Raw genomic sequence first — 19,025 nt, 5'->3', positions numbered from 1 at the left:
CCTCCAGAACTGTGAGAAATACTGGGTTTTTGTTGTTCTTGTTGTTTGTTTGTTTATAGGCCACCAGTCTATGGGATTCTGTTAGAGCAGCCCAAACGGACAAAGGCACCCACTAAAGACCATGCCTCCACCCAGACATCAAAGGCCAGTGAGGCTTTACAAATACACCTTCACAACTCTCACCAAAGACAATCAAATGTGAAGCACAACTTAATATTTGGTAGAACACAAATGCCTTGCACGCATGCGTACTTCTCACACACGATATATTGGAAACTCAGAGTGTAAAAGAACTGGAGGGAGTTGGTGATAAGCTAAAGGCACATCTTCTAGGGGAAATGCTTCTGGAAACAGTTTTGTCCCGGAAATATGGACCCTCTCTCCAAATGCCAAATAAACTGAGGAGATGAACCATATAATTCAGGGTTCCCAATTACTTTCACTAGAAGGAAATATCCTGCTGATTGGGCAAAAGTGTTTTCTGTGAGTTGAATAATGTGGGTAATTTCCTTAACTCTATTCCATTTTGCCCATTTCCATGCCATCCAATCAGCAACATGTGACCTCACTTAAGCGTCAAGTCCATTGCAGTGCAAAGGTTGTCTTCTCTCCACACAAATCAGCTCCGAATGATCATGAATGGCTCGTCGCTGCTGCGGGGAGCCTGCAGTACTGGAAAGCAGCCAACAGCTGTCACAGATGCCACAACAGCTCGTGGTCCTCGGTCAACGCCTGTTCCACAGACCCTTAACTTCGGGGACGCGCCATTCGTCCCGGCACCAGCTGGCACGGTGACAGGTCTGTCTGTGGAGGGGTCTTCGCTAGCGCCGTCCTCTCGGCAGGGTTTTGGAGCATGAGGTTCTGCAGATACTCATCTTTCACTTCAGGACATGTCATCCTGCTAAATGAAGAAGCCCAACCCCCTTTGGGGTTCCCTGGATCTCCAGCACAGAGGGACACATGTACCGTCACCTTCAACGGCTCCACCCGGCCTTGTGAACAGCTGTTGTCCAGCAGCAGAAGCAGCCTGACTGCCTGGCAACCCCCCTCACGGTGGACGTAGGGGTCACGGCCCCCAGGCCACTAGGTGAAAGGTCTTGCGACCCCCTACAGCTTGAGACCATCAGCAAAGGCAGCAAAGAGACGCACGCCCAGTGAGGAAGCAAAGGGCGCAGCGCTGACATGAAGTACCGCTGAGGAAAATGAAAAACGATGTTTCGCTGACCTCAGCCCAACCCTCTGTCCATTGTCTTGGAGGCGTTCCAAGCTTGCAGGCTTCAGAGGAAGCTCTGGCAGAGGCCAAATGGGCTCTGTGTGCTCAGAAGTTCATCAAGGTCTCTCCTTGCAGTCCCAGGCCCACGCAAGGAGCGGTGGGGCTACAGGGAGGGTCCAGGGTGAGGGATGCAGGGGCCGGGGAGTGAGTGAGGGGGAGAATGGAGATGTTGCAGGAAGGGGACCCCTTCCAGGGCCCGAGAGTGGGCTCTTGTCTAACACTCGGAAATGAATTGTCCGAGGAGACACATGTCCTGACAAAGCAAGAGACTTTATGGGGAAGGGGCGCCTGGGGGCGGGGAGCAGCAGGGTTAGGGAACCCTGGAGAACTGCTCTGCCACGTGGCTCGCAGTCTCGGGTTTTACGGTAATTGGGTTAGCTTCCGGTTGTCTCTGGCCAATCACTCTGACTCAGGGTCCTTCCTGGTGGCACGCATCACTCAGCCAAGATGGATTCCAGCGAGGAGGATTCTGGGACGTTGGTAAGACATATGGACTGGGGTCTCCTCTCTCCTTTTGACCTTTCCCGAATTCTTCCGGTTGGTGGTAGCTTGTTAGTTCCACATCCCTTACCAGGACCTCCTGTTGTAAGATAACTCATGCAAGTGGTTACTACGGTGCCCGGCCAGGGTGGGCGGTTTTGGTCAGTGGTTCCCCTAACAGAGTGGGGTGTAGGCTGAGAAGAGGCAGCGCTGTACCTTTTTAGACCTCCAGGCAGGCTGTAGATGGGAGAGGGGAGCGGGTGACGTGCAGGATGACGGAAGCCAAAGGAGAGTCAGAAAATATGCTATGTGTCATTTATTTTTGCCCAAGTTCCAGCGGGGTAGCAGCCTAGAAGCTCACAGAGGGCTGCAGACTTGCTCCTTTGCACCAAAACCCAGTAGGCATGGTTTGATTTACAGTTGAAAAGGTAGCAGAAGAAAGGATTTGCCTTTTTTTTTTTTAACAACAACAACAAAAAACGGGTTTTCTAAATCTCTGTTCAAAGCAAAGAGCCTGAGGCAGGGAATGAGAAACACATTGATCTGAAATCAAACCACCATAATGGCTAGCTTTGGGCAGCTGTGTGTGAGTGTGTGTATATTTGTGTGTGTGTGTGTGTGAGTCTGTGTGTGTGTGTAGCCTGGAGGTAAGTAGGGACAGGATGTTATTTGTGTTGGATAAGATAATTTTCAGATATTCTTTGCAGGGGTAAGAGGGAATCTTTGTTTCACATGTGGGTGAATTTCTTGCTTTCATAACGTGAAATGCCAGCACCTTGCTACCCAGATCCCGTAAATTTGAGCAAGATTCACTGACATGACCTGTGAGGGCTACTGCTCCCCTCCGCTCTCACCCCAGCCCACCCGGTCTCTGGCAGCACTGTGTTAAGAAAAACAAGCATAGACCTAAGGAGGTACACAGGCCAATTCATAACCACTGCAAAAGTTGGGTGATTAACCCAAACTCCTGGTCCTCACATAGAGTCTATTCACTGAAGTTTAGAAATGGGTCTAAAAGTTGTACTCTGCACCATGCTAGGTTCTAGATATATAATAGTAAACACGAGTGACGAGAGGCTTCCCCTCATGCAGGCTGTGGTCTAGCTGGGGAGAAAGACTTTATACAAATGAATATGGGATTTAAAATGTGGATAGCCAAACAGAGAAAGTTAAATACCATATGATATCGCATATATGTGGAATCTAAAAAAAAAGATATAAATGAACTTATTTACAAAACAGAAATAGACCCACAGACACAGAAAACAAACTTATGGTTACCAAAGGGGAAAGGGTGGGGGGAAGGATAAATTAGGAGATCGGGATTAACAGATACACACTACTATATATAAAATAGATAAACAACAAGGACCTACTGTATAGCACAGGGAATTAGACTCAATATTTTGTAATAGTGTATAAGGGAAAAGAATCTGAACAAGAATATAGATGTATATGACTGAATCACTGTGCTGTACACCAGAAACTAACACAACATTGTATTTCAACTATATGTCAATAAAATAAACTTTTAAAATGTAATTAAAAAAAAAATTTTTTTAACGTAGATAAATGTGTTGAAGAAAAAGTGCAGGACACTTTGAGAAAGATTTGTATGAGAACTTTGTTTAGGTTGTGAGGCCCACAAAGGCTGAGGCCTAAATAATAAGGAGTCAGCCAGGCAAAAGGGGTGGGAAGGGTGGTCCTGGCAGAGGGCACAGCATGAGCAAAGGCCTTGAGGTAGGAAGGAGATTGGAGAATTTGAGGAACTGTAAGAAAGGAAGAGTAGAAGGAGATAGAGACGTAGAGGTAAAGAGAGGCCAGATCACATAGGGCCCTTTAGTCATGGTACCATTTTTGTATTTTGAAAATAGTAGCTTCACAGTGAAAAAAACCTGACAGACACCATGTTGACCAAATAATAAAAGTTAACACCAGCAGTGGCATATAGAGTCATTCTACACCTCCTGGTAGGATGTGCTGAGAAGGGGACAACGTCATTTCTCTGATATTCTAGCCAAAGCCTGCATAATCTGCATTAATTATGAAGAAACATCAGGCAAACTCAAAATGAAGGGCATTCTACAAGACAAGTGGCCCATAATTTTCAAAAATGTCAAGGTCATGAAAGACAAAGATTGAGGAACTCTTCCAGATGAAAGGAGACTAAAGAGATAAGAGCACTAAATGTGTGATCCTAGACCCCAAAAACGAGGTTGGTGGGACAATTGGTGACAATCGACTAAGGTCTACATATTCGAGAACACTATTGTGACGATGTTAATTTTCTGATTTTGACAGCTGGACTGTGGTTTTGTAAGATGTTAACATTTGGAGACGGGACTTCCCTGGTGGTGCAGTGGTTTAGAGTCCACCTGCCAATGCAGGGAACATGGGTTCGAGCCCTGGTCCGGGAAGATCCCACATGCCACAGAGCAACTAAGCCTGTGCACCACAATTACTGAGCCTGCGCTCTAGAGCCCACGAGCCACAACTACTGAGACCGCATGCCACAGCTACTGAAGCCTGTGCACCTGGAGCCCGTGCTCTGCAACAAGAGAAGCCACCACACTGAGAGGCCCGTGCACCGCAGCGAAGAGTAGCCCCCACTCGCCTCAACTAGAGAAAGCCCGCGCACAGCAACGAAGACCCAACGCAGCCAAAAATAATTAATTAATTAATTAATTAGTTTTTTTTTTTAATTGGGGGAAGCTGGGAGAAGTGCCTATAGGAATTATTTGTACTATTTTTGCAAGTATTCTTTAAGTCTGAAATTATTTCAAAGTGAAAAGTTAAAAAATAAATTGAAAGAAATGTTTAAAAAATTTTTTTTAAGTTTTAAATTTCAAGGGAATGTTTAGGTTTTTAAACATTGTCTGACCAGTGCATGGGAAATGGATTGGGGGCAGGACCACAAGGAAGTGGTCATGGTGCCAGGAATTTTGAGTAAATGGCATCAATTTCCTCAGCTGTCAAATGAGAGCGTCCAGCTATCTGTATTTACAAGGCAGGTTCACGACTTACCTGCATTGGAGTCACCTGGGGAACTTCAGACCTTCAGATCCCTGGGGCCCACCCCTTCATGCTGATCAGCAAGAGAATAGTGGTGTCTTGGTCAACTCCAGCTGCTCTAACAAACTACCACAGATGCAGGGGCTTAAACAACAGACATTTTCTTCTCATAGTTCTGAGGCCGAGAAGTCCAAGATCAAGGGTCCTGGTGAGAGCCCTCCTCCTGGCTTGTAGACGGCCACCTTCTCGCTGTGTTCTCACTTGGCAGAGAGAGAGTTCTGGAGCCCCTCCTCTTCTTATAAGGGCACCAGACCTATCAGATTAGGGCCCCACCCTTATGTCCTCATTTAACCTTATCTCCTTATAGGCCCTATTGTTACCCAAGAACTGGGTTCCCCTCTTGGTGGGTGTCAAGCCAAAAGACACAACCAAGCCAAAGATCGGGAGAAGGATTTACTCCTTGCAGCAAGTAAGGAGAACACCGGGGATCTTTCCCAAAGCAGAGTATCCCTGAACATCGAAATTGGGGAAGTTTTAAGCTAAGGGGCCATGCATATTCATGAAAGGGCTTGAGCAGAGGAAAATTCAGCATAGCATTGGGGCAAAGGTCGACAGAGTCCAAGTCTTGGCTGATTGAAGTCAGGAGGGTCAACATCATCATTCCATCCTCCACGTGGGTGGGGGCCTGAGTTCCTGCAGAACTCAAAGATATATTAGTATGTCTATCCCTTGAGGAGGCACTAGACTCTGCTTTATCACTGCACTGTTGTTTGACTGCCTTCTCTCCATTCCTGCACTTCTTCGTTCCCTCAAGTTTGTTGATTACTGAGACCTGTTCAAGGCCAAGCATTGTGGCCAGGCTTAGATCACAAAATGGCTTAGGACAAAATGGCTTCTCTTATGTCGAAGAAAGCCATTCCTGGTTGTCTTTCTCTGGGGACCCCCTGACCTATCTGCTTACTCTATCTTCAAATACAGTCACATCGTAGGGGTTAGAGCTTCAACATATGAATTTGGGGGTAGGAGGGATACACTTCAGTCAATAGCACATGGAGCCTGGGAACCTGTCATCTTGTGTTAGAAACTTTCCCGGGCAATTCTGATGTTCCTCTGAGATTGGCACCTGGTGGCTCTGGGTTGGGGAATTCTGTAATTCCCCACCTTCATCCCCACTGTGAGCGCTGCAGGCCCTTGTGGGCTGCTTTCTGTGCCTCATAACCCATCTTGCTCAGTCCGCTGCATTTCGTCAGAGCGCACAGTGTGGCTCCAGGCTCTGCCGCCACCCTCCTGCTCACCAGCCATGTGAACCCGGGAAGGTCACTTCCTTCTCGTGGCCTCAGTTTCCTCATCTGAATAGTGAGGGGATTGCACAGTTGATCTCTTCAAGATCCCTATGTGCTATAAAACTCTGATCCCTGAGACTAATGTTCCAGAGGCTTCCATTAGGCCCAATTCAGGGGTTAGCAGAGAATCTTAAAAAGCACTCAGGATCCCTCACCCCATGGTAACTAAGAATATTCTATCTCCCATGCAAAATCCACCCTCTCAAAAAAAAAAAAAGAGCCTCTGGCATATTACCACCTTGTAAAATCTAGGTATCAGGGAAACCTCAAAACAGGAGTTTCCCCCTTGTTTTGAAGCGTTACACGTCAGCGGTCCTTACCCAAAGTCAAAAATCCTCCTCTGCATTGAGTTCAGGTCTTACGTTTCTCTGGCCTCCCAGGCTCATGGATTTGCTGCCCTAAACAAAGAACGGTGCTTCTCCACAACACCCCACAGCCTACTGTGTTGGACAGGGAACATGGGGAAGGATATTTAACCATTTTAACAGCGTGGATAAGTGATACCTAAGACATACAGTACCCATGTCAGAATGCCAAGAGGGGCTGAGCGGCGAGCGGAGCTAGTCTCTGCTTTTGCCGCCTCTGTCCAGCTTAAGCATTGCCTCATCCAGGAAAGCCTTCTCTGAACCACTCCTGTCTACACGATCTTCCCCTTCTATAAATTATTGTGGCATTTACGATCCCTGATCATCGTCCCTCCCGTCTTCGAAGCCCAGAGAAGCTAAGACCATGCGGGTTTTGCACAGCACTGAATCCCCGGTGTCCTACAGATTGCCTGGCCCAGAGTGAGTGCACAATAAATATTTGTGAGATAAGTGCATGAGCCATTTTTACCTGATGGACCCGCCTCCTGTTTCAGTCTGTTTCAGGGACCGTGTTTTCATGTCTCCTTCCTAAGACAGGCATAGTCCCTTCCCTTTTTTTTCTTTTTATCCCCAACACCTGCAAAGAGCCTGGTCCATTGGAAGCACTCCACAAACGCTCCCGTGGAGGAACGGAGAGTTAGAGCGAACTAGCGGTGAGCACTGAAGGGGGACACCTCAGCGGAGGTCTCCGGCGGAACTGAGAAGAGGCGCTGGAATGCGGAGAGCGGACACCCACCAACACGCAGCACCCAGACGGCCTGGGCTGTTGAGGGCTCAACGGCATGGCCAAACTGGAGCTTCTAACAGAAGAGTTTATTGGACAGATTAAGCAGGTGCCTCCTGGGCCCGCGTCACCTCGGATTCCTGCTGCAGCTGCGGACAGCAGTTCTGAGCCACTTTCACTCCATTTACTGTTTTCCCAGAGTCTTCAGTCTCACCCCACACCTCTCTGAGAACTGGAAAGGGGCCCACTTTGTCCACCTCCATGCAGAGCATATGGCAGTTCTGGGGAAAGTTCTCCGCCTCCGGGGCAGCCCAGGATGGGAGCCGCAGAAGAGATGCTTCTCCAAGACCATCCTCGGGTGGACAGTTTTCTCCAGGTCCTCGGAAGGGCCGGTAGGACTGCGTCCATGTGCCCACAGCAGCGACCAGCCCAGTAATCTTCCCTCTTACTGACTTCTCCTCCTCTTTCACTCTCCCTGGCCCCTCACTTCTACTCTTTGACTTGGAAAATGAGTAGGTTTAGACAGAGATAAGAGAGCACATCTTAAGCAGAAAGAAAGGCAGAGTGGAGGCAAAAAGGGAGGGAGGCTAGAAAGATAAAGGACGAGAGACATCACTGTTTGCTGTAGTTACGTGCGAGATTCAGGGTGGAGCCTGTAACCCAGATCATGGGACAAATGAATGCAGGTACCAGACCCACACTGGTTATCAAACGCTGTAAATGTGGCAGGAGGGGTGGGGAAGAGGAAGATCACAAAACAGCCTAGACACGTGTGTGTGAGGGAGCAACCCTGGCAGAGAAAGTCACCAACATGGGTCCTCTCCTGTTTCAGAATGTGAAGCTGCATCGCCAAAGCTGTTCATCGCACAGCTTGCAGCTTTCCAATCCGCTCCGCGTTGGCTTGATCAGTCCCCAATAAGAAGACCACTGTGCCACCCTCATGTACCAGGACATAAATATGTAAGCAGTTTGATATTAGCATAAATTAGCAGCGATAGCCTGGAAATGCTTCACCTAACGCCAGGAAAGGCTGATGGAACTGTGCCTCTTTTTCCTGTCGCAGGAGTAGTCAAGAATCATGCATAATGTAAAAGCACAGAGTGCAGCTGGTACCAGCAGGCTGCATCACGGGAGGTTATTTCAACTTGTTTTTATGATCACGAAGGACTACCTTTCAATCAGGGCCCCAGAGCGTATACTATCCTACAGCCCCGGGGTGGTGCGGAATCGTAATACACAACAGTAACTACCCCTCCCGCTCAGAGGCCCCAAAGCCGGGCTCTTTATTGATGTTCAGTCCATATTTATAGAGCCTAGGAGCGCAGCAACATAAAGCAGGTGCCCCCTGACCAGCCGTGAGGCTGATCCGGACGCGTGGACGAGCCATCCTCTGGCAGAGAGCTGCTCAGCCCAGGAAAGCCGAAATTGTTCAGACTCGGAAGAGACGAGCCACAGCTGAGGAAACCCTGTTTCATGGTGTCAGCTCACCTCCTGGTCCTAGAGCTTCCGTGGGTTAGAGCATCTCCGAGGAAAAGTGAGGAAAATCCCAGCGGGCTCCTCCGTGTAGCCTGTTGTTTATTGCCCTCCTTTTCTCAACCACTAGGGGTTTGGGGTTCTTTTTCCCCAACAGCTTTATTGGGATATAAATCACATCCCATACAACTCACACCTTTAAAGTGTATAATTGAATGTGTTTTGGTATATTATTCATTTTTTTAACTTGTGGTAAAATTTATATATAACAAAATCTGTCATTTTAATCATTTGGGGTAGAATAATTTTTATTGTGGTAAAATATACATACAATTTGCTATTTTAACCATTTTAAGGCATACAGTTCTCTGCCATTAAGTACAATTCAAATTGTTTAACCATCACCACCATCCATCTCCAGAACTTTTCATCACCCCAGACATAAACTCTCTACTCATTAAGCAATAACTCAGCATTCTCCCCTCTTCCCCCCAGACCCTGGTAACCTTGAATCTATTTTCTGGCTCTATGAATTTGGTGGCTGTTCTAGATATTTCATGTGAGTGGAATCATGCAATATTTGTCTTTTCGTGTCTGGCTTATTTGACATAGCATAATATCGTCAAGGTTCAGCCATGTTGTAGCATGAATTAAAATTTCATTCCTAATAACGCCATTTGCAGCACATGGATAGACCTAGAGATTATCATACTAAGTGAAGTAAATCAAACACAAATATCATATGGCATCACTTATATGTGGAATCTAAAAAAATGATACAAATGAACTTATTTACAAAACAGAAACAGACTCACAGACTTTGAAAACAAACTTACGGTTACCAAAGGGAAAAGGGGGGAGGGATAAATTAGGAATGTGGAATTAACAGATACACACTACTATATACAAAATAGATAAAAAACAAGGACCTACTCTATAGCAAAGGGAACTATATTCAATATCTTGTAATACCCTATAAAGGAAAAGAATCTGAAAAAGAATATATATATGTATATATGTATGTGTGTGTGTATCTGAATCACTTTGCTGTACACTAACACAACATTGTAAATCAACTATCCTTCAATTTTTTAAAATTCATTCCTCTTTATAGCTGAATAACACTCCGTAATATGTATGTACCACATTTTGTTTATCTATTTACTTGTTGGTGGATACTTCAGTTATTTCCACCTTTTACCTGCTGTGAATATTGCTGCTATGAACACTGACCTTCAAGAATCTGTGTGAGTCCCTTATCAATTCTTTTGGGTATGTACCTAAAAGTGGAATTGCTGGATCATATGTTAATTTATCTTTTTGAGGAACCACCAATCTGTTTTCATCCATAGCATCTGTACCATTTTACCCTCCCACCAGCAATATATGAGGGTTCCAATAGACTTCTTATTCTCTGTTTGTTTGTTTTTAAATTATAGCCATCCTGGTAGTTGTAAAGTGGTTTCTTGTGGTTTTGATTTTCGTTTTTCTGATGACTGGTGATATTGACCATCTTTTCATGTACTTATTGGCCATTTGTATAGCTTTCTTTGGAGAAATGTGGTATTAGTTTGCTAGGACAGCCATAACCAAATGCCAAAGGCGGGGTGGCTTAAACAACAGAAGTTTATTCTCTCACAGTTCTGGAGGCTGGAAGTCCAAGATCAAGGTGTCAGCAGGTTTGGTTTTTCTGAGGCCTCTCACTAAGGCTTGTAGACGGCCACCTTCTCTCACCTTCACATGGACTTTCTTATGTGCCTGTCTGTGGCCTAATCCTCTTGTAAGGACACCAGTCCTATTGCATTGGGGCTCACCCCGATGACCTCATTTAACCTTAATCACCTCTTTATAGACCCCTATCCCCAAATACTGTCACATTACGAGGAACTGAGAGTTATGCCAACATATTCATGCAGGAGAAGGGGGGACACAACTCAGCCCATAGCAGGTAACAAATGTCTCCTTAAATCCTTTGCCCATTTTTTAAAATTGGGTTGTAACCACTGAGATTCAATGTTGAATGTGTGGTTTAATTTTTATTTCAGAGGGGTGAAGGTGGGGTTAGGAAAAGAGAGAGAAAAGTGATTACTATGTTTTTAATCTCAAAATTTTTTTTCATTTGATCAGATCTAAGCACACTCACACTGTCCCAAAGGACATATGTCTCCTTCTCTCCATAGAGCTTCAACCATACTAGCACTAAAATAATGCAATACTATCCATCAGCGGTAAGCAAAAAATCACTATATTATGCCTCAGTCATATAGTAAATCAGTTTTCAAATGCCTGCTAGACTGTAAATTACTTGAAGGCAAGCATTATTTTGTACTTAACTTTGATTCTGGCTCCACGTTTGTTGAGTAAGTCATAGTCCCAGGCCATAACAACATTTTTTTCATGTAATAAACACAATAACGCATGTGGTAGGTATTATTACCCCCATTCCACAGATGAGGAAATAGGGGCTCAGAGAAGTCAAGCAGCTTGCCAAAGGACACACAGTAAGCAGCAGAAGGAAAAGGTGTGCCTGGATCTAGCCAACTCTTCTTTCCACTCTACTATGATTCCTTTCTCCATAAAGGTGGAAATAAAATATAAGTGAACTGTAAGTGAGAAGCATTTATTCCAATGAGATTTCTGACTGAGCTGAGCCCATCTCCAAAAGGTAAATGTTTGCCTTTTAGAAGATATCATTGTCTGTCTTCACAAAGGTTTTTCTTCCTTTCCTTACTCCCTAAATTTTTATTTTAGGCCTTGCTAAAATCAAGGAGAATCACATCTCTGGGTTAGCTTTGCCTACCAAAGGGGCTTAACAAAATAATGGGTCCTAAATAGTTGTGCAGTGTGTTAAAAAACAGTCTCCTGTCTTCGGTGGTAGAAAAACACAACTGTCTAATCAGGCCAATTTCTCCATATTGCTTCAATTTCGTACATTCACTGACAAGAATCCTCTTAGTATTGATACCATAAGCCAAACTTATTTTTTGAACTAAAGTTTTCTAATGTCAATCATAAAGGAGTATGTTTTAATTTCTTATGTACATATGAATTAAATAAATATTATATTAATAAACAACTCATTTCAATCAATATGCTTTATTCATGGTAATTGTAATAAAGATAGAGGATTTTTTTAAAATAAAAAATGATAGGATGGAGGACAAAAGGTTATGAGATGAAAGTTTTAATACACCAAGAAATTGAAAATAGTCAACGATTATTGTACTTTTTAAGAAGTCTCAATCTAAGACAATGATAACATTAACAAATTATCCACACTGGTTTCAGCCCTCTGCTGGTGAGATGAATTTCTTTTTTTGCAAACATCCAAGTAGGCCTGGGCTTTTCTTGGTAAAGGAATAAGAAGCTTTTGCAGACAAGTCACAGCCCTCTCCCAGGGTGCTACGGAGCTGCTTCACACAGGGAAGTGTCTGACCTCTTTATGTCCCCCATGGTGGTGACCTGAGCCATGGTGAATCCAATCAGCACTCTCACCTCCTCTGATGAGGTCTAATGGGCAGCCCTTCTCCAATGGCTCCATTAACCATCAGTCACCAAAATTGTTAGACAAAGGAGAAATCCATCTAAGGAATTTTGCAAATGTTACATGTTCTTCCCTTGCTGAGATAGTTTTCTTTTGAGGAAGGGCATACAGAACCTTGTGGTCACTTGTTTAATAGAGTTTGTTCATTCCATCTTTTTTTTCTTTAAGGGGAAAAAAATAATCGCATGTATAGAACATGTCAATGAAGTCCTTGGTTCATAAAGAAGAATCTGACCAAGGAAATCCCAGAACATCTTTTTATGTCTATATGTGTTTTTATTTTGTGCTTTGCTTTACTTTATGTTGCCAACATGCTAGCTGCTCCATGGGGCATAATCCACTATAGCACACAGTGGGGAATGTCAGGAAGACACATTACACTCTCAGTGCCAGAAAGATCTCTTGGTAGCATGTAGCCAGCTCTGATTGATTGGGGTCATATACTCTGGACAGTTTTATAGACCAAATCACACATGCTCTATCAAAATCATCTGGTTCTTAGTTTTCTATAATTCTTCTGGTGAGGGACAATTTGGGTGGGTTCAGTAACCAGCAGGGTAAGATTAACTTCTCTGATCGAGTTGGACAATTGCTCGTAGTGCTAGATTCAAAGTCTGGCTTCATGTGTGGGCTTCTAAGAACAGGGATTCTAGAGCAATCCTAAAAACTGGTTTGGGCTGGGCAGTCAAGCAGTCCTCGTGGTTATTTTCTTACCCTAGTTCCCAGTGGTGTGCTGATAAATGTTCAACAGCTCTCAAAAAAACATGCAGATATATGTACAAAAATCTACTGTGTTTTAAAAGATGTGTAACACACAATGTACAAATGATAAAGTATACAGTATTCTTCATCGTAAATTCCATCTAGTCGACTGATTCTCAGAACGCTTTCCTTGATCTTTTTCCAAACCCTCGTATCTCTAGTCAACCCACGCTTGCAGCTGATAAATGATGTAATTTTGACAAGAATGTTGGTTGATATTTTTGTTTCCATTAACAAGTAAGGTGAAACAATGAAGATGTCGAAGGTTCACCTGATCGTCAACAACACGATCAACTTCTTTGCTGAATCAGATCATTTTCTCATGCTGGAAGAACAATAGTTCCTCAAATTTTTGAGCTATTCACAATGTAACGGTCACGGATGTGACAGTCTTAAAGTTTACTCTGCATTATTAATATTTTCCCCATCTCATCCTAAGTCTAGACAGTCATTAAACCAATAAATCAAGCCCTACCTTGTAGCAGTTGTCAACTTCCATGGCAGATTTCAAGCTATGAAAGTGACATTGAACGTGGATTTGGGACGAGAAGCACAGTAGCACACGATCATATGCTATTTGTATCACATAAACACAATAGATGTCAATAACCTCAAACGTTAGGTAGTAAAATAAGTTGGAAGTGATGAGTTTTTCTTAATACAATTGATTTAATGATAAATATATATAATTTAATTTTTAATAATGGCTCTGTTTAACAACTGATTCTTGGGACTTCCCTGGTGGTGCCGTAGTTAGGGCTCCGCACTCCCACTGCAGGGGCACGGGTTCGATCCCTGGTTGGGGAACTAAGATCCCACATGCTGTACAGCCCAGCCGGAAAAAAAAAAAAAAATGGTTCTCAAAATTTCTGAATTTAACTATCAACTCCTGCAAGCTGGTAGCAGCCAATTCCCTCACACCACTGTACCCAACCCTCAAAAGATTAGGTTGTAATACCAACATTGGGAATGCTTTAAACTACAGGTAACAGTATCTGGCTAAGTGTGGAGCATGTAGCTCCATGAGGGTAAGGATCTTTGTTCACTGATGTCTTTAAAGTACTTTAAAGTGCTGAGCATATTATCGATGCTCAACAGACATTACTGAGTTAAATTTATTGAAATAACAGAAGCATTTAGTTATCACACATAGTGAGAAGTCTAGATACAGGTGGTTCCAGAGCTGATTCATCCAGGGCACTGGGTCAACCACTCTGTGAGGTTCTGGTCTTTTCCTTATGGCTGGCAAGGTGGCTGCTACAGCCCATCAGACTCTCACAACACAATGTTGAAGGAAGGAAGCAGCCCCAACCGGGCCATGAGAGACATCTCCTCCAGTGCTTTCCTGTTTTCTCAAGTAGATAGAACACGATCTGCAGCTAGGAGGCTGGGAATGCCAGCAACCCTCTTTTTAGACTCTGTGATGGGCGGTGGATAAAGAAAATTAAGGTCAGGTATCATTATGACAGCCAGATAATTTCCTTGGTTTCCTGCCAGACCAATTCAATGCAAGGAATCAAGCAGTACAAATATTTACTTTGGTTCAGGTGTCTTGTGAATAAGGTATAATCATTGCTCTGGAATTTTCTGTCTTAATTGAGTTCCTTGAAGTATTGTTTTAAGTAAAATCTATGATGATTCTTCCTTTTGAAGGACATTTAGGAAGACTAAGTTTTATGTACAATTTGACTAAACAAGGTCTGTATCAGATGATCGCAAGTCAGATTCCTGGTATAATAAACACAACTACAAAGAAAAAAAAAAAACTCCCTTGTAAAAATTCACTAGTCCATAGAACATTCCAACAAAACACAATAAATACAATAAAATTCCACAGGGAATTTAGACAGTTCTTTGGAGCATACTTCCCTGGGTTTTGATCCACATTAGTATTATTAACAAAGAGAACAACTGAAAACCATTCACACACGAAATGTTTGTATTCAAGCAACCCTCAAATATTTTAAGGAGGCTCCTTCCACCTAATTTTCAGAGTCCAAGGAAACAGAGGCAGCTGACTTGGGGCTCCCAAGGCTGTCGGGACAGATTCTGGTCACCGAAGAAGATTCTTTCCCATCTGTCACTGTCCAGACACATCTGTGGCAGAGAGAGTCCCTGAGTTCAGGGAAAGGCAGCAAATAAATGTCAGAAATAATAGCGTCTGGGGTTGACTCTTTTCAGACTCAGAAAAGAATCACAGGACTTAGAACTGCAGCAGACTCTAGAGAGAATGTTTTTCACTTACATCTGAAACTGTGTTCTCCAAGGTCAGTTCATTCTGGGAAATGGTTTTATACAGAAGAAAAGTGGGGTTTTTTAACTGAGACTTTTCAGGGGACTTGTGTGCTGTAAATCTCAAAACAAAACAACCATAATACCTAGATTTTCCAAACATGATGTAAGCATGGAACAATCTCCTTTTGTTTTGAAATGAGCATGTTTTTAAATTTTTTAAATTTAATTATGGTAAAATATATATAACATAACATTTACCGTTTTAACCATTTCAAGTGTACAGTTCAGTAAAGTATATTCACATTTTATGCAACCGACTTCCAGGACTTTTCCATCTCGCAAAACTGAAACTTTATATCCATTAAACAGCAACTCCCTACTTTCCCTCAACACCTGATAACCATCATTCTGCTTTGTTTCTATGAATTTGATTTTTCTAGGTACCTCATGTAAGTGAAATAATACAGTATTTGTCCTTTTGTGTCTGGCTTACTTCACTTAGGATAATGTCCTCAAGGTTCATCCATGTTGTAGCATGTGTCAGAATTTACTTCCTTTTTAAGCCTGAATAATATTCTCTTGTATGCATATACCACATTTTGTTTATCCATTCATCCATTGATGGACATCTGGTTTGTTGCCACCTCTTGCCTATTATGAATCATGCTACTAAGAACCAAGGTGTGCAAATACCCAAGAACCTGCTTTAAATTCTTTTGGATATATATCCAGAAGTGGAAATTCTGGATGTCGAAGTTCTATTTTTAATTTTCTAAGGAGTTGTCATACAGTTTTCCATAGCAGCTTTGCCATTTGACTTTCCATCAGCAATGCTCAAGGGTGGAACCCCTTTTTCAAAGAACTCTTAACATGGAACAAAGTTGGGAAACACCTGTCTCATCCAAAGCCATCATTTTGCAAATGAAGAAATGGAAACCCAAGAGGTAAAGGCTTTATGCAATAGGACACAACTCTTTGATAGTGAGTCAGCCAGAGGCTCAGCCAGGAACATGGAGCACTCAGATGAAATTATGGAGAGAGTTTAATGTAGGAATTATTTACAGAGTTATGGGCATTCTTGAGGGACCAGCAATGAATAGGAAGACACCCAGGAGGAACAGTGAGAAGCAGTTCCCACCCCTCACCCACAGAGGAAGAGGGAGGAAATGATGTAACTGAGCCCAAGGAGACCTGCCATCATGAGGTACGGCAGTCACCTCCAGAGTCACGGCACTGACAGACAGGGAGAGAAATACCCCAGCCACTCTCTCCTCCAGCCCATCATCTCCAGCCAGTTCCTCCACTGGCCAAACCTAAGCAGAAGCCAGATGGCAGGAGGACTGAATAGGTAGGGTCAGTCCTCAGGGCCAGGAGGGGAGCAGAGAAGAATAAGGAAGAAAAAGGGTGAAAGAAGGGAGGATGGGTATTGGGTAGAAAATCCACAGTGTCTGACACAGAGGGCATCACAGGTGATTTTTTTATTGTAGAAAATTGAAAGATTGGAATGTTCAGGCTGTTATAAAAAATGAAAGAAAAAAAAAACAACCAATAATCTCATTCCCCACAGATATCTAAGCTAACATTTTTGTCTCTAGTGTCTAGTGTACGGCAAGGTACTTGAGGTTTTAGGTTGGGTTTGTTTTCAGGGCTGTGCAGTGGCAGCTCCAGAACCTCTCCCCAGGAGGGGCCACTTGGCTAAAGGGGGGCTAGGAATGAACCTCGATGCCATGCTTGCACCAAGCACGCTGGTTTTAATCAGATTGTATGTTTATTTGGGGGCCGTTCTGGGGCAGCTGATAGCACTGTCTTTTTTCTACTACTCTGAAGACATTTCTAATACTTCTAGCATCTGCAGAGATGCTGTTTTTACTTAGATGGCATGTTTATTTTGGGTAGGTCTCAGGAGGAAGATTATGACATATGCGGTAGGCAAAACTCCCCTACTCAAGCCTCCTCTTGACAACGCTGTCGAAGAGCTAATATGGGTCTTCCTGGGGAAGAGAGGGAATATATTTACATGTGGAAGGAAAATGAATTGTTGTGGCCAAAGGGCAGCCTCTGCCAGATGGTGTTTTCCAAACACTGCCACCACAAAGTGTTCTATCCCATGCGTTCTTCGTACAATGTGGTGGTGGGTGGGTCAGTCCCCTCCCCTTTGACCACCTTTACCAATATAGTAAGTGCACCTTGTGACTTCCAAGGCTTGACAATGCCATACATTCCTGCCTTGAGAGGCTGGTGCTTGGAACCCAGGCACCATGCTGTGAGGAAGCCCAAACTAGCCCATGCGGAGAGATGCTATGAAAAGGACAAGTATAGGTGTCTGTCCTAATAACTTAGCTGAGATCCTACCTGACGGCCAGCACCAACCACCAAACATGTTACTGAAGATGCTGCCACATGATCCTAGCCCCTGGCCTTGGGTTACCTTATCGATAGCCTCCAGCCTTCCCAGCTGAGCATCTAGGCATCATGGAGCAAAGACAAGCCATCCCTGTTTTTCCTGTCCAAATTCCTGATCCACAGAATCTGTGAACACTATAGAATGGTTATTTTACACCACTGAGTTTTGTGGTTTGTTACAAGGCCATAGAAACTGGAACAAATAAGATTGAAAACTACGTATTTTATTCTCTGGATTTTTCCTTGCCCACTCCAGGGAAGCCTTTGTGTTCCCTTTCCATAGAAGTAGACTTTTCTGGAACCCTATCACTCTTCTGCAGATTAGATCCTGAGTATGGAAAGGAAGGAAAATGAGTGTCTGGAGCGGGGGGGAGGGGCGGCTTTGTAGAAGGAATGAAAAAAAAAATAAGGGTGAGTCCCCTAAACTAGAAAACTAGAGCAGGGACAAAGGCTGGAACTTACAGCCCAGCACCACCAAGTCCCCCATAATGACCACGGAAGGTGGCCAGACCTCGGGGGGAAGTTTGATGTCATGCACGGAGAGACCGGGCCCCAGGCACAGGGCACAGCCTTGGCAAGATCTCTGTCCACAGCGGTACAGAAGTAGCAGAAGGAGAAGTGGGCTTCTCAGGGGTAGCCAGGGCGGACCCAAGATCAGCTCCCAGAATAACTATCTCTGCATACGACACCCCCAGGATGTTGCTATATAATGAAGTTACCCCAAAATGACTGAATGAGTTTTTTGCCTACCAGATAACATGGTGGCTTGAAGTTTAATTTGATACAAAGAAAATGTTTTATGACAGACTGTCAATCCCTCCTATATGAAATTCATAGAAATTAGACATTAAAAAGTAAACAAGTAAATACATAGTCATGATGGAAAAGAAAGGAAACTCCAGATCAACCAGAAACTGCGAAGAAAGTAGGCAAGAATAGATTAAAGAGGAAAAAGGGGGCTTCCCTGGTGGCGCAGTGGTTGAGAATCTGCCTGCCAATGCAGGGGACACGGGTTCGAGCCCTGGTCTGGGAGGATCCCACATGCCGCAGAGCAACTAGGCCCGTGAGCCACAATTACTGAGCCTGTGCGTCTGGAGCCTGTGCTCCGCAACAAGAGAGGCCGCGATAGTGAGAGGCCCGCGCACCGCAATGAACAGCGGCCCCCGCTTGCCACAACTAGAGAAAGCCCTCGCACAGAAACGAAGACCCAACACAGCCATAAATAAATAAGTAAATACTTAAAAAAAAAAAAAAAGTTAAGGATGTACCTCACATATCTTAAAAAAAAAAAGAGGAAAAAGTACAGCCCAGGATGAAGGCGGAAGGGTTCTGCTGAAAGCCCGAAGGGTCCCCCAGACGGAGAGGGTGTGGAATCCAGCAGAAGGAAGAAGCAGCTCAGAGCCACCAAGAT

Source organism: Balaenoptera musculus, chromosome 18 (genome assembly GCF_009873245.2).
Source record: "Balaenoptera musculus isolate JJ_BM4_2016_0621 chromosome 18, mBalMus1.pri.v3, whole genome shotgun sequence".
Lineage (NCBI taxonomy): Eukaryota > Metazoa > Chordata > Mammalia > Artiodactyla > Balaenopteridae > Balaenoptera > Balaenoptera musculus.
The sequence above is the reverse complement of the archived record's forward strand: the minus strand, read 5'-3'. Positions refer to the sequence as shown.